The sequence below is a fragment of the Salmo trutta genome, chromosome 13 (genome assembly GCF_901001165.1).
Source record: "Salmo trutta chromosome 13, fSalTru1.1, whole genome shotgun sequence".
NCBI classification, from domain to species: Eukaryota; Metazoa; Chordata; class Actinopteri; order Salmoniformes; family Salmonidae; genus Salmo; species Salmo trutta.
Window position 1 is genome coordinate 73,054,764 of NC_042969.1, and position 13,753 is coordinate 73,068,516.

The 13,753-nt window shown below is 42.2% G+C and overlaps 1 protein-coding gene across 1 annotated transcript in view; it reads right to left on the reverse strand.

The window, feature by feature from the left end:
- nlk2 (nemo-like kinase, type 2) overlaps nucleotides 1-13,753 on the reverse strand; it is a 99,415-nt gene that overhangs the window by 22,824 nt on the left and 62,838 nt on the right. The window lies entirely within an intron of this gene.

The window sequence follows — 13,753 nt, forward strand, 5'->3', positions numbered from 1 at the left end:
GAATCTACATTAGGTTAGTGAGAAGGAGAGGAATCTACATTAGGTTAGTGAGAAGGAGAGGAGAGGAATCTACATTAGGTTAGTGAGAAGGAGAGGAATCTACATTAAGTTAGTGAGAAGGAGAGGAATCTACATTAGGTTAGTGAGAAGGAGAGGTATCTACATTAGGTTAGTGAGAAGGAGAGGAATCTACATTAGGTTAGTTCTAAATTAGGTTAGTGAGAAGGAAAGGAATCTACATTAGATTAGTGAGAAGGAGAGGAATCTACATTAGGTTAGTGAGAAGGAGAGGAATCTACATTAGGTTAGTGAGAAGGAGAGGAATCTACATTAGATTAGTGAGAAGGAGAGGAATCTACATTAGGTTAGTGAGAAGGAGAGGAGAGGTATCTACATTAGGTTAGTGAGAAGGAGAGGAATCTACATTAGGTTAGTGAGAAGGAGAGGAATCTACATTAGATTAGTGAGAAGGAGAGGAATCTACATTAGGTTAGTGAGAAGGAGAGGAGAGGAATCTACATTAGGTTAGTGAGAAGGAGAGGAATCTACATTAGGTTAGTGAGAAGGAAAGGAATCTACATTAGGTTAGTGAGAAGGAAAGGAATCTACAGTAGGTTAGTGAGAAGGAGAGGAATCTACATTAGGTCAGTGAGAAGGAGAGGAATCTACATTAGGTTAGTGAGAAGGAGAGGAATCTACATTAGGTTAGTGAGAAGGAGAGGAATCTACATTAGGTTAGTGAGAAGGAGAGGAATCTACATTAGGTTAGTGAGAAGGAGAGGAATCTACATTAGGTTAGTGAGAAGGAGAGGAGAGGAATCTACATTAGGTTAGTGAGAAGGAGAGGAGAGGTATCTACATTAGGTTAGTGAGAAGGAGAGGAATCTACATTAGGTTAGTGAGAAGGAGAGGAGAGGTATCTACATTAGGTTAGTGAGAAGGAGAGGAATCTACATTAGGTTAGTGAGAAGGAGAGGAATCTACATTAGGTTAGTGAGAAGGAGAGGAATCTACATTAGGTTAGTGAGAAGGAGAGGAGAGGAATCTACATTAGGTTAGTGAGAAGGAGAGGCATCTACATTAGGTTAGTGAGAAGGAGAGGAATCTACATTAGATTAGTGAGAAGGAGAGGAATCTACGTTAGGTTAGTGAGAAGGAGAGGAGAGGAATCTACGTTAGGTTAGTGAGAAGGAGAGGAGAGGAATCTACATTAGGTTAGTGAGAAGGAGAGGAGAGGTATCTACATTAGGTTAGTGAGAAGGAGAGGAGAGGAATCTACATTAGGTTAGTGAGAAGGAGAGGAGAGGTATCTACATTAGGTTAGTGAGAAGGAGAGGAATCTACATTAGGTTAGTGAGAAGGAGAGGAGAGGTATCTACATTAGGTTGGTGAGAAGGAGAGGAGAGGAATCTACATTAGGTTAGTGAGAAGGAGAGGAGAGGTATCTACATTAGGTTAGTGAGAAGGAGAGGAGAGGAATCTACATTAGGTTAGTGAGAAGGAGAGGAATCTACATTAGGTTAGTGAGAAGGAGAGGAATCTACATTAGGTTAGTGAGAAGGAGAAGTATCTACATTAGGTTAGTGAGAAGGAGAGGAATCTACATTAGGTTAGTGAGAAGGAGAGGAATCTACATTAGGTTAGTGAGAAGGAGAGGAGAGGAATCTACATTAGGTTAGTTAGAAGGAGAGGAGAGGAATCTACATTAGATTAGTGAGAAGGAGAGGAATCTACATTAGGTTAGTGAGAAGGAGAGGAATCTACATTAGGTTAGTGAGAAGGAGAGGAATCTACATTAGGTTAGTGAGAAGGAGAGGAATCTACATTAGGTTAGTGAGAAGGAGAGGAGAGGAATCTACATTAGGTTAGTGAGAAGGAGAGGAATCTACATTAAGTTAGTGAGAAGGAGAGGAATCTACATTAGGTTAGTGAGAAGGAGAGGTATCTACATTAGGTTAGTGAGAAGGAGAGGAATCTACATTAGGTTAGTGAGAAGGAGAGGAGAGGTATCTACATTAGGTTAGTGAGAAGGAGAGGAATCTACATTAGGTTAGTGAGAAGGAGAGGAATCTACATTAGATTAGTGAGAAGGAGAGGAATCTACATTAGGTTAGTGAGAAGGAGAGGAGAGGAATCTACATTAGGTTAGTGAGAAGGAGAGGAATCTACATTAGGTTAGTGAGAAGGAAAGGAATCTACATTAGGTTAGTGAGAAGGAAAGGAATCTACAGTAGGTTAGTGAGAAGGAGAGGAATCTACATTAGGTCAGTGAGAAGGAGAGGAATCTACATTAGGTTAGTGAGAAGGAGAGGAATCTACATTAGGTTAGTGAGAAGGAGAGGAATCTACATTAGGTTAGTGAGAAGGAGAGGAATCTACATTAGGTTAGTGAGAAGGAGAGGAATCTACATTAGGTTAGTGAGAAGGAGAGGAGAGGAATCTACATTAGGTTAGTGAGAAGGAGAGGAGAGGAATCTACATTAGGTTAGTGAGAAGGAGAGGAATCTACATTAGGTTAGTGAGAAGGAGAGGAGAGGTATCTACATTAGGTTAGTGAGAAGGAGAGGAATCTACATTAGGTTAGTGAGAAGGAGAGGAATCTACATTAGGTTAGTGAGAAGGAGAGGAATCTACATTAGGTTAGTGAGAAGGAGAGGAGAGGAATCTACATTAGGTTAGTGAGAAGGAGAGGCATCTACATTAGGTTAGTGAGAAGGAGAGGAATCTACATTAGATTAGTGAGAAGGAGAGGAATCTACGTTAGGTTAGTGAGAAGGAGAGGAGAGGAATCTACGTTAGGTTAGTGAGAAGGAGAGGAGAGGAATCTACATTAGGTTAGTGAGAAGGAGAGGAGAGGTATCTACATTAGGTTAGTGAGAAGGAGAGGAGAGGAATCTACATTAGGTTAGTGAGAAGGAGAGGAGAGGTATCTACATTAGGTTAGTGAGAAGGAGAGGAATCTACATTAGGTTAGTGAGAAGGAGAGGAGAGGTATCTACATTAGGTTGGTGAGAAGGAGAGGAGAGGAATCTACATTAGGTTAGTGAGAAGGAGAGGAGAGGTATCTACATTAGGTTAGTGAGAAGGAGAGGAGAGGAATCTACATTAGGTTAGTGAGAAGGAGAGGAATCTACATTAGGTTAGTGAGAAGGAGAGGAATCTACATTAGGTTAGTGAGAAGGAGAAGTATCTACATTAGGTTAGTGAGAAGGAGAGGAATCTACATTAGGTTAGTGAGAAGGAGAGGAATCTACATTAGGTTAGTGAGAAGGAGAGGAGAGGAATCTACATTAGGTTAGTTAGAAGGAGAGGAGAGGAATCTACATTAGATTAGTGAGAAGGAGAGGAATCTACATTAGGTTAGTGAGAAGGAGAGGAATCTACATTAGGTTAGTGAGAAGGAGAGGAATCTACATTAGGTTAGTGAGAAGGAGAGGAATCTACATTAGGTTAGTGAGAAGGAGAGGAGAGGAATCTACATTAGGTTAGTGAGAAGGAGAGGAATCTACATTAAGTTAGTGAGAAGGAGAGGAATCTACATTAGGTTAGTGAGAAGGAGAGGTATCTACATTAGGTTAGTGAGAAGGAGAGGAATCTACATTAGGTTAGTGAGAAGGAGAGGAGAGGTATCTACATTAGGTTAGTGAGAAGGAGAGGAATCTACATTAGGTTAGTGAGAAGGAGAGGAATCTACATTAGATTAGTGAGAAGGAGAGGTATCTACATTAGGTTAGTGAGAAGGAGAGGAGAGGAATCTACATTAGGTTAGTGAGAAGGAGAGGAATCTACATTAGGTTAGTGAGAAGGAGAGGAATCTACATTAGATTAGTGAGAAGGAGAGGAATCTACATTAGGTTAGTGAGAAGGAGAGGAATCTACATTAGGTTAGTGAGAAGGAGAGGAATCTACATTAGATTAGTGAGAAGGAGAGGTATCTACATTAGGTTAGTGAGAAGGAGAGGAGAGGTATCTACATTAGGTTAGTGAGAAGGAGAGGAATCTACATTAGGTTAGTGAGAAGGAGAGGAATCTACATTAGATTAGTGAGAAGGAGAGGAATCTACATTAGGTTAGTGAGAAGGAGAGGAATCTACATTAGGTTAGTGAGAAGGAGAGGAATCTACATTAGGTTAGTGAGAAGGAGAGGAATCTACATTAGGTTAGTGAGAAGGAGAGGAATCTACATTAGGTTAGTGAGAAGGAGAGGAATCTACATTAGGTTAGTGAGAAGGAGAGGAGAGGAATCTACATTAGGTTAGTGAGAAGGAGAGGAATTTACATTAGATTAGTGAGAAGGAGAGGAATCTACGTTAGGTTAGTGAGAAGGAGAGGAGAGGAATCTACGTTAGGTTAGTGAGAAGGAGAGGAGAGGAATCTACATTAGGTTAGTGAGAAGGAGAGGAGAGGTATCTACATTAGGTTAGTGAGAAGGAGAGGAGAGGTATCTACATTAGGTTAGTGAGAAGGAGAGGTATCTACGTTAGGTTAGAGAGAAGGAGAGGAGAGGTATCTACATTAGGTTAGTGAGAAGGAGAGGAATCTACGTTAGGTTAGTGAGAAGGAGAGGAATCTGCATTAGGTTAGTGAGAAGGAGAGGAATCTACATTAGGTTAGTGAGAAGGAGAGGAATCTACATTAGGTTAGTGAGAAGGAGAGGAGAGGAATCTACATTAGGTTAGTGAGAAGGAGAGGTATCTACATTAGGTTAGTGAGAAGGAGAGGAATCTACATTAGGTTAGTGAGAAGGAGAGGAATCTACATTAGGTTAGTGAGAAGGAGAGGAGAGGAATCTACATTAGGTTAGTGAGAAGGAGAGGAATCTACATTAGGTTAGTGAGAAGGAGAGGTATCTACATTAGGTTAGTGAGAAGGAGAGGAATCTACATTAGATTAGTGAGAAGGAGAGGAATCTACATTAGGTTAGTGAGAAGGAGATGAATCTACATTAGGTTAGTGAGAAGGAGAGGAATCTACATTAGGTTAGTGAGAAGGAGAGGAATCTACATTAGGTTAGTGAGAAGGAGAGGTATCTACATTAGGTTAGTGAGAAGGAGAGGAATCTACATTAGGTTAGTGAGAAGGAGAGGAATCTACATTAGGTTAGTGAGAAGGAGAGGAGAGGAATCCACATTAGGTTAGTGAGAAGGAGAGGAATTTACATTAGATTAGTGAGAAGGAGAGGAATCTACATTAGGTTAGTGAGAAGGAGAGGAGAGGAATCTACATTAGGTTAGTGAGAAGGAGAGGAGAGGTATCTACATTAGGTTAGTGAGAAGGAGAGGAGAGGAATCTACATTAGGTTAGTGAGAAGGAGAGGAGAGGTATCTACATTAGGTTAGTGAGAAGGAGAGGAGAGGTATCTACATTTGGTTAGTGAGAAGGAGAGGAATCTACATTAGGTTAGTGAGAAGGAGAGGAATCTACATTAGGTTAGTGAGAAGGAGAGGAATCTACATTAGGTTAGTGAGAAGGAGAGGAATCTACATTAGGTTAGTGAGAAGGAGAGGAGAGGAATCTACATTAGGTTAGTGTGAAGGAGAGGAGAGGAATCTACATTAGGTTAGTGAGAAGGAGAGGAGAGGAATCTACATTAGGTTAGTGAGAAGGAGAGGAGAGGAATCTACATTAGGTTAGTGAGAAGGAGAGGAATCTACATTAGGTTAGTGAGAAGGAGAGAAATCTACATTAGGTTAGTGAGAAGGAGAGGAATCTACATTAGGTTAGTGAGAAGGAGAGGAGAGGAATCTACATTAGGTTAGTGAGAAGGAGAGGTGAGGAATCTACATTAGGTTAGTGAGAAGGAGAGGAGAGGAATCTACATTAGGTTAGTGAGAAGGAGAGGAATCTACATTAGGTTAGTGAGAAGGAGAGGCATCTACATTAGGTTAGTGAGAAGGAGAGGAGAGGAATCTACATTAGGTTAGTGAGAAGGAGAGGAGAGGGATCTACATTAGGTTAGTGAGAAGGAGAGGAATCTACATTAGGTTAGTGAGAAGGAGAGGAGAGGTATCTACATTAGGTTAGTGAGAAGGAGAGGAATCTACATTAGGTTAGTGAGAAGGAGAGGAGAGGAATCTACATTAGGTTAGTGAGAAGGAGAGGAATCTACATTAGGTTAGTGAGAAGGAGAGGAATCTACATTAGGTTAGTGAGAAGGAGAGGAATCTACATTAGGTTAGTGAGAAGGAGAGGTATCTACATTAGGTTAGTGAGAAGGAGAGGAATCTACATTAGGTTAGTGAGAAGGAGAGGAATCTACATTAGGTTAGTGAGAAGGAGAGGAATCCACAATAGGTTAGTGAGAAGGAGAGGAATTTACATTAGATTAGTGAGAAGGAGAGGAATCTACATTAGGTTAGTGAGAAGGAGAGGAGAGGAATCTACATTAGGTTAGTGAGAAGGAGAGGAGAGGTATCTACATTTGGTTAGTGAGAAGGAGAGGAATCTACATTAGGTTAGTGAGAAGGAGAGGAGAGGAATCTACATTAGGTTAGTGAGAAGGAGAGGGATCTACATTAGGTTAGTGAGAAGGAGAGGAGAGGAATCTACATTAGGTTAGTGAGAAGGAGAGGAGAGGGATCTACATTAGGTTAGTGAGAAGGAGAGGAATCTACATTAGGTTAGTGAGAAGGAGAGGAGAGGTATCTACATTAGGTTAGTGAGAAGGAGAGGAGAGTTATCTACATTAGGTTAGTGAGAAGGAGAGGAATCTACATTAGGTTAGTGAGAAGGAGAGGAATCTACATTAGGTTAGTGAGAAGGAGAGGTATCTACATTAGGTTAGTGAGAAGGAGAGGAATCTACATTAGGTTAGTGAGAAGGAGAGGAGAGGAATCCACATTAGGTTAGTGAGAAGGAGAGGAATCTACATTAGGTTAGTGAGAAGGAGAGGAATCTACATTAGGTTAGTGAGAAGGAGAGAAATCTACATTAGGTTAGTGAGAAGGAGAGGAATCTACATTAGGTTAGTGAGAAGGAGAGGAGAGGAATCTACATTAGGTTAGTGAGAAGGAGAGGAGAGGTATCTACATTAGGTTAGTGAGAAGGAGAGGAATCTACATTAGGTTAGTGAGAAGGAGAGGAATCTACATTAGGTTAGTGAGAAGGAGAGGAATCTACATTAGGTTAGTGAGAAGGAGAGGAGAGGAATCTACATTAGGTTAGTGAGAAGGAGAGGAGAGGAATCTACATTAGGTTAGTGAGAAGGAGAGGAGAGGTATCTACATTAGGTTAGTGAGAAGGAGAGGAATCTACATTAGGTTAGTGAGAAGGAGAGGAGAGGAATCTACATTAGGTTAGTGAGAAGGAGAGGAATCTACATTAGGTTAGTGAGAAGGAGAGGTATCTACATTAGGTTAGTGAGAAGGAGAGGAGAGGAATCTACATTAGGTTAGTGAGAAGGAGAGGAGAGGAATCTACATTAGGTTAGTGAGAAGGAGAGGGATCTACATTAGGTTAGTGAGAAGGAGAGGAGAGGAATCTACATTAGGTTAGTGAGAAGGAGAGGTATCTACATTAGGTTAGTGAGAAGGAGAGGTATCTACATTAGGTTAGTGAGAAGGAGAGGATTCTGCATTAGGTTAGTGAGAAGGAGAGGAATCTACATTAGGTTAGTGAGAAGGAGAGGAGAGGAATCTACATTAGATTAGTGAGAAGGAGAGGAATCTACATTAGATTAGTGAGAAGGAGAGGAATCTACATTAGATTAGTGAGAAGGAGAGGAATCTACATTAGGTTAGTGAGAAGGAGAGGAATCTACATTAGGTTAGTGAGAAGGAGAGGAATCTACATTAGGTTAGTGAGAAGGAGAGGAATCTACATTAGGTTAGTGAGAAGGAGAGGAATCTACATTAGGTTAGTGAGAAGGAGAGGTGAGGAATCTACATTAGGTTAGTGAGAAGGAGAGGTATCTACATTAGGTTAGTGAGAAGGAGAGGAATCTACATTAGGTTAGTGAGAAGGAGAGGAATCTACATTAGGTTAGTGAGAAGGAGAGGAATCTACATTAGGTTAGTTCTACATTAGGTTAGTGAGAAGGAAAGGAATCTACATTGGATTAGTGAGAAGGAGAGGAATCTACATTAGGTTAGTGAGAAGGAGAGGAATCTACATTAGGTTAGTGAGAAGGAGAGGAATCTACATTAGGTTAGTGAGAAGGAGAGGAATCTACATTAGGTTAGTGAGAAGGAGAGGAATCTACATTAGGTTAGTGAGAAGGAGAGGAATCTACATTAGGTTAGTGAGAAGGAGAGGAATCTACATTAGGTTAGTGAGAAGGAGAGGAATCTACATTAGGTTAGTGAGAAGCAGTCCAAGTGCCTGTACTTCTCTGTGGACGTTCTCGCTGTCTGGGAGAATAAACAGATGTAATGACGTCGCTGATGCAGCTCGGAAAACCTTGTCTTTAAAAGTGGAACTCCATTTTCTCCTGCTATGTTTCACTTCTCTCTTCCCCCCCATCCTTCCCTCCCAAGCTCCAAAACCCCAGACACCCATTGCATAAAAAGGAACCCCTTCTTCCCTCTTCAAAGCTCCTTGGTCCACCTCTCATCCTCTCTCCTGTGCCCTCTCATCCACCTCTCGCAGGTCCTTCACCTCCTCCAGAGGTGGGGGGATGAGGAGGGCAGGGGCTCTCTGTGATGCTTCATTCTCTCCACCTCTCTTATCTTCACAAAGACCCTGTCCTCTTACGAGAATACGTAGCTCCCCAAACTCTCCAAAAAACCTTCAAGTGTGTGTTGACCTCTGGCTGCATGTTGTACGCTTTGAACTTGCATCTGAAGGAACAGCTAAAACCAGGGCTTTTACAGAGATGTTATGTACTGAATGTGGTCAACTTGTGAATAATCATCCACAGAAAGGTGTAAATCAGCCACTTAACAGCCACCCTGCAGGTAGAGCATGGTTGGTAGTGGTGGGGGGAAAAAAATCCATAGTTACATATCAGGATATTATTTTTGATGATGTACTGTATCATATTGTTTTGACAATATCACAATATTATTTTTGTGCTAGTTTGCTGTACCTCCACCAAAACTCAAAGCTTGTTCTCCATATTCTTTTTAAATAGAGAGCCAATTTGTTTTCATGACTCTCTCGTCACTCTGCAGCAGATATATGGTGAGCAATATTTTTGCAACATCGAATCGTAATAAATACACAGTATTGAATCGCAATACATATAGAATCGTGAGAATCAGGGAGGGGGTTCAGATGAACAGCCACCCTGCAGGTGGAGGACCAACATGATTGTTGGGGGTGTAAGATTAACCCCAGATGCTAATATATTTCCTACCACTGCATTTCTGTGAGCGTCATACACTTTTTCAGACTACCGTCAAGCCCCCTCCCTCCCACCTCAACCGCATGATGGCACAATGTGTCCTGGGACTGCACTGGGGGCAGGAAACATGATCCCTTTTGGCTCGGACCCCGCCACCATCCTCCAACCCACATCCCCCATCACTCCCCTAACCCTCCCTCCTCTCCCTATGCTGTCCCTAGGTCCCCAGGTCTGTAATCTAAACGTCAGTCGATAGACATGATTAAAACATCCTGCTCCACGCATTGCTTAGCCTGCAGGAGACACACACATGGGAGGGAGCGTCGAGTGACAAGGTCATCCAAATGTCAGCATTTGCTTACAGTGATGGTGGGGGTGGGTGGTGGCCGTGTGCATGCACCCACACACACACACACACACACACACACACACACACACACACACACACACACACACACAACACGGGGTAGGGAGATGGCAAGGAGGTATAAGAGTAGCCTGGCTTGTGGGTCGATGGGAGGCAGGGGGCAAAGCCACAGTGCTTGCTCTGCAGTTCCTGTTCCCTGCAGGATACCATCTGCCCAAATCAGACATGGAAGACTCACAGAACACACACCCAATACCAATCAACCATCGGCTGGTTACTGGCTATGTCATTCCATTCACAGAGACCCGACCCACTTACACAAATCTGTCAAGCCTTAGTAATGAAGACATGAGCTCCAGAGGACTGTAGGATCACACACACACACCAGGGCTGTCCCCGACAAGACAAATCTTGGTGACCGAAAGTAATCTGTTCTTTCAACCAATTGATTGGTCGAAATGTTTAAACGTGTATTTTTCCATATATAGACACACCGTATGTGTTTTAATAAAATCAACTATATAAGCATGGAGCTTGTCTGATACTTTAAGCTGACTGTTGAAATAAGACACAAGAGAGAGCCAGATATCTAGATAACCAGAAGAAAAAAAAACTTCACCTGACCCAACCATTCTCCTCCTGCTGGCTTTCCCAGATTCTGCCATTACTCTCCTGAAGTTGCCGGTAATCGGCTGCACGAGGAGTCGGCAACCTTTCTCATGTGGAATGGCAATTTATTTCACCATTTCTACTGATCTGCGTGCCCGTTATAGTTCCATATGCACATTTTCGTGGAATAGTTTCATTTATTTATAATAACGTCTTCATATCTCAAAATCATTGTCATGTGGTTAATCAAATACTATCTAAATGAAAATGATACTTTTTAGGTTTGTAACTTCTATTCCCATTGCCAACTATGTAAAAATAGCCTACATAAAGCCAACAAATAAAAACTGCAGCCTGCGGGTAGAAAATATCCAGATAAAAATAAATATCCTATAAATCACATTGGCTAAGCATGGCTTGTCTGCAATGAACTTGAGTCATTGTATCAACTATTAACTTGGGTCCAGCCAGAAGCTTGCACTAGCGAACTTGTAGCATTGGATAAAATATTCAGGGCCCTCAGAGTTTCCCGCGCCAGTGAGCTTGGGACAGACACAGCTGTAGGCTACTTGCGAAAGGGATAAGAAGCAGTGCTTGACTTGGGCAGGAACTCACCAGAGCTGAGTACAGACACCTAATGCGTTTGAGCCAATCAGTTGTGTTGTGACAAGGTAGGGTTGGTATACAGAAGATAGCCCTATTTGGTAAAAGACCAAGTCCATATTATGGCAAGAACAGCTCAAATAAGCATCATTGCTTTAAAACATGAAGGTCAGTCAACACGGAAAATTTCAATAACTTTGAAGGTTTCTTCAAGTGCAGACGCAAAAATCATCAAGCTCTACGATGAAACTGGCTCTCATGAGGAACCAGGAGCTCATTAGAGTTGACTGTACCTCAGTTACTGCAGCCCAAATAAATGTTTCACAAAGTTCAAGTAACAGACACATCTCAACATCAACTGCATGAATTTTTATTTATTTATTTTTATTTCACCTTTATTTAACCAGGTAGGCTAGTTGAGAACAAGTTCTCATTTACAACTGCGACCTGGCCAAGATAAAGCAAAGCAGTGTGACAGACAACAACACAGAGTTACACATGGAGTAAACAATAAACAAGTCAATGACACAGTAGAAAAAAGTCTATATACAGTGTGTGCAAAAGGCATGAGGAGGTAGGCAATAAATAGGCCATAGGAGCGAGTAATTACAATTTAGCAGATTAACACTGGAGTGATAAATGAGCATATGATGATGTGCAAGTAGAAATACTGGTGTGCAAAAGAGCAGAAAAGTAAATAAAATAAAAACAGTATGAGGATGAGGTAGGTAGATTGGGTGGGCAATTTACAGATGGACTATGTACAGCTGCAGCGATCGGTTAGCAGCTCAGGTAGCTGATGTTTAAAGTTGGTGAGGGAAATAAAAGTCTCCAACTTCAGCGATTTTTGCAATTCGTTCCAGTCACTGGCAGCAGAGAACTGGAAGGAAAGGTGGCCAAATGAGGTGTTGGCTTTGGGGATGATCAGTGAGATATAAAGTGGGAAGAACAAGTATTTGATAACCTGCAAAATCGGCAGGGTTTCCTACTTACAAAGCATGTAGAGGTCTGTGATTTTTATCATAGGTACACTTCAACTGTGAGAGACGGAATCTAAAACAAAAATCCAGAAAATCACATTGTATGATTTTTAAGTAATTAATTAGCATTTTATTGCATGACATAAGTATTTGATCACCTACCAACCAGTAAGAATTCCGGCTCTCACAGACCTGTTAGTTTTTCTTTAAGAAGCCCTCCTGTTCTCCACTCATTACCTGTATGAGTGATCACATTTTAGATTCCGTCTCTCACAGTTGAAGTGTACCTATGATAAAAATTACAGACCTCTACATGCTTTGTAAGTAGGAAAACCTGCAAAATCTGCAGAATATCAAATACTTGTTCTCCCCACTGTACCTGCTGGAACGTGTGCTACGGGTGGGTGTTGTTATCGTGACCAGTGAACTGAGATATGGCGGAGCTTTACCTAGCATAGACTTATAGGTGACCTGGAGCCAGTGGGTCTGGCGACGAATATGTAGCGAGGGCCAGCCGACTAGAGCATACAGGTCGCAGTGGTGGGTGGTATAAGGTGATTTGGTAACAAAACGGATGGCACTGTGATAGACTGCATCCAGTTTGCTGAGTAGAGTAATGGAAGCTATTTTGTAGATGACATCGCCGAAGTCGAGGATCGGTAGGATAGTCAGTTTTACTAGGGTAAGTTTGGCAGCGTGAGTGAAGGAGGCTTTGTTGCGAAATAGAAATCCTATTATAGATTTGATTTTGGATTGGAGATGTTTAATATGAGTCTGGAAGGAGAGTTTACAGTCTAACCAGACACCTAGGTATTTATAGTTGTCCACATATTCTAAGTCAGAACCGTCCAGGGTGGTGATGCTAGCCGGGCGGGCAGGTGCGGGCAGCGAACGGTTGAAAATCATGCATTTGGTTTTACTAGCGTTTAAGAGCATTTGGGGGCCACAGAATTAGTGTTGTATTGCATTGAAGCTCGTTTGGAGGTTTGTTAACACAGTGTCCAAGGAAGGGCCAGAAGTATACAGAATGGTGTCGTCTGCATAGAGGTGGATCAGGGAATCAATCGCCCGCAGCAAGAGCGACATCATTGATATATACAGAGAAAAGAGTTTGCCCGAGAATTGAACCCTGTGGTCGTCCCATAGAGACTGCCAGAGGTCTGGACACCATGCCCTCCGATTTGACACATTGAACTCTGTCTGCAAAGTAGTTGGTGAACCAGGCGAGGCAGTCATTAGAAAAACCAAGGCTATTGAGTCTGCCGATAAGAAAACGGTGATTGACAGAGTCGAAAGCCTTGGCCAGGTCGATGAAGACGGCTGCACAGTACTGTCTTTTATCGATGGCGGTTATGATATCGTTTAGTACCTTGAGCGTGGCTAAGGTGCACCCGTGACCGGCTCGGAAACCGGATTGCACAGCGGAGAAGGTACGGTGGGATTCGAAATGGTCAGTGATCTGTTTATTAACTTGGCTTTCGAAGACTTTAGATAGGTAGGGCAGGATGGATATAGGTCTGTAACAGTTTGGATCTAGGATGTCACCCCCTTTGAAGAGGGGGATGACCGCGGCAGCATTCCAATCTTTAGGGATCTCGGACGATACGAAAGAGGTTGAACAGGCTGGTATAGGGGGTTGCAACAATGTCAGGCCATCATGTCATGTCAGGCCATCAGGCCATCATGGTTGAATTTGCTGCAAAGAAACCACTATACTAAAGGACACCAATAAGAAGAAGAGACTGGTTTTGGCCAAGAAACATGAGCAATGGACATTAGACTGGTGGAAATCTGTCCTTTGGTCTAATGAGATGCAGAGTAGATGAACGGATGATCTCCGCATGTGTGGTTCCCACCGTAAATCACCTACAGTGTCACCAGGAAAGCATTTGATGGTGTGGGGTGCTTTGC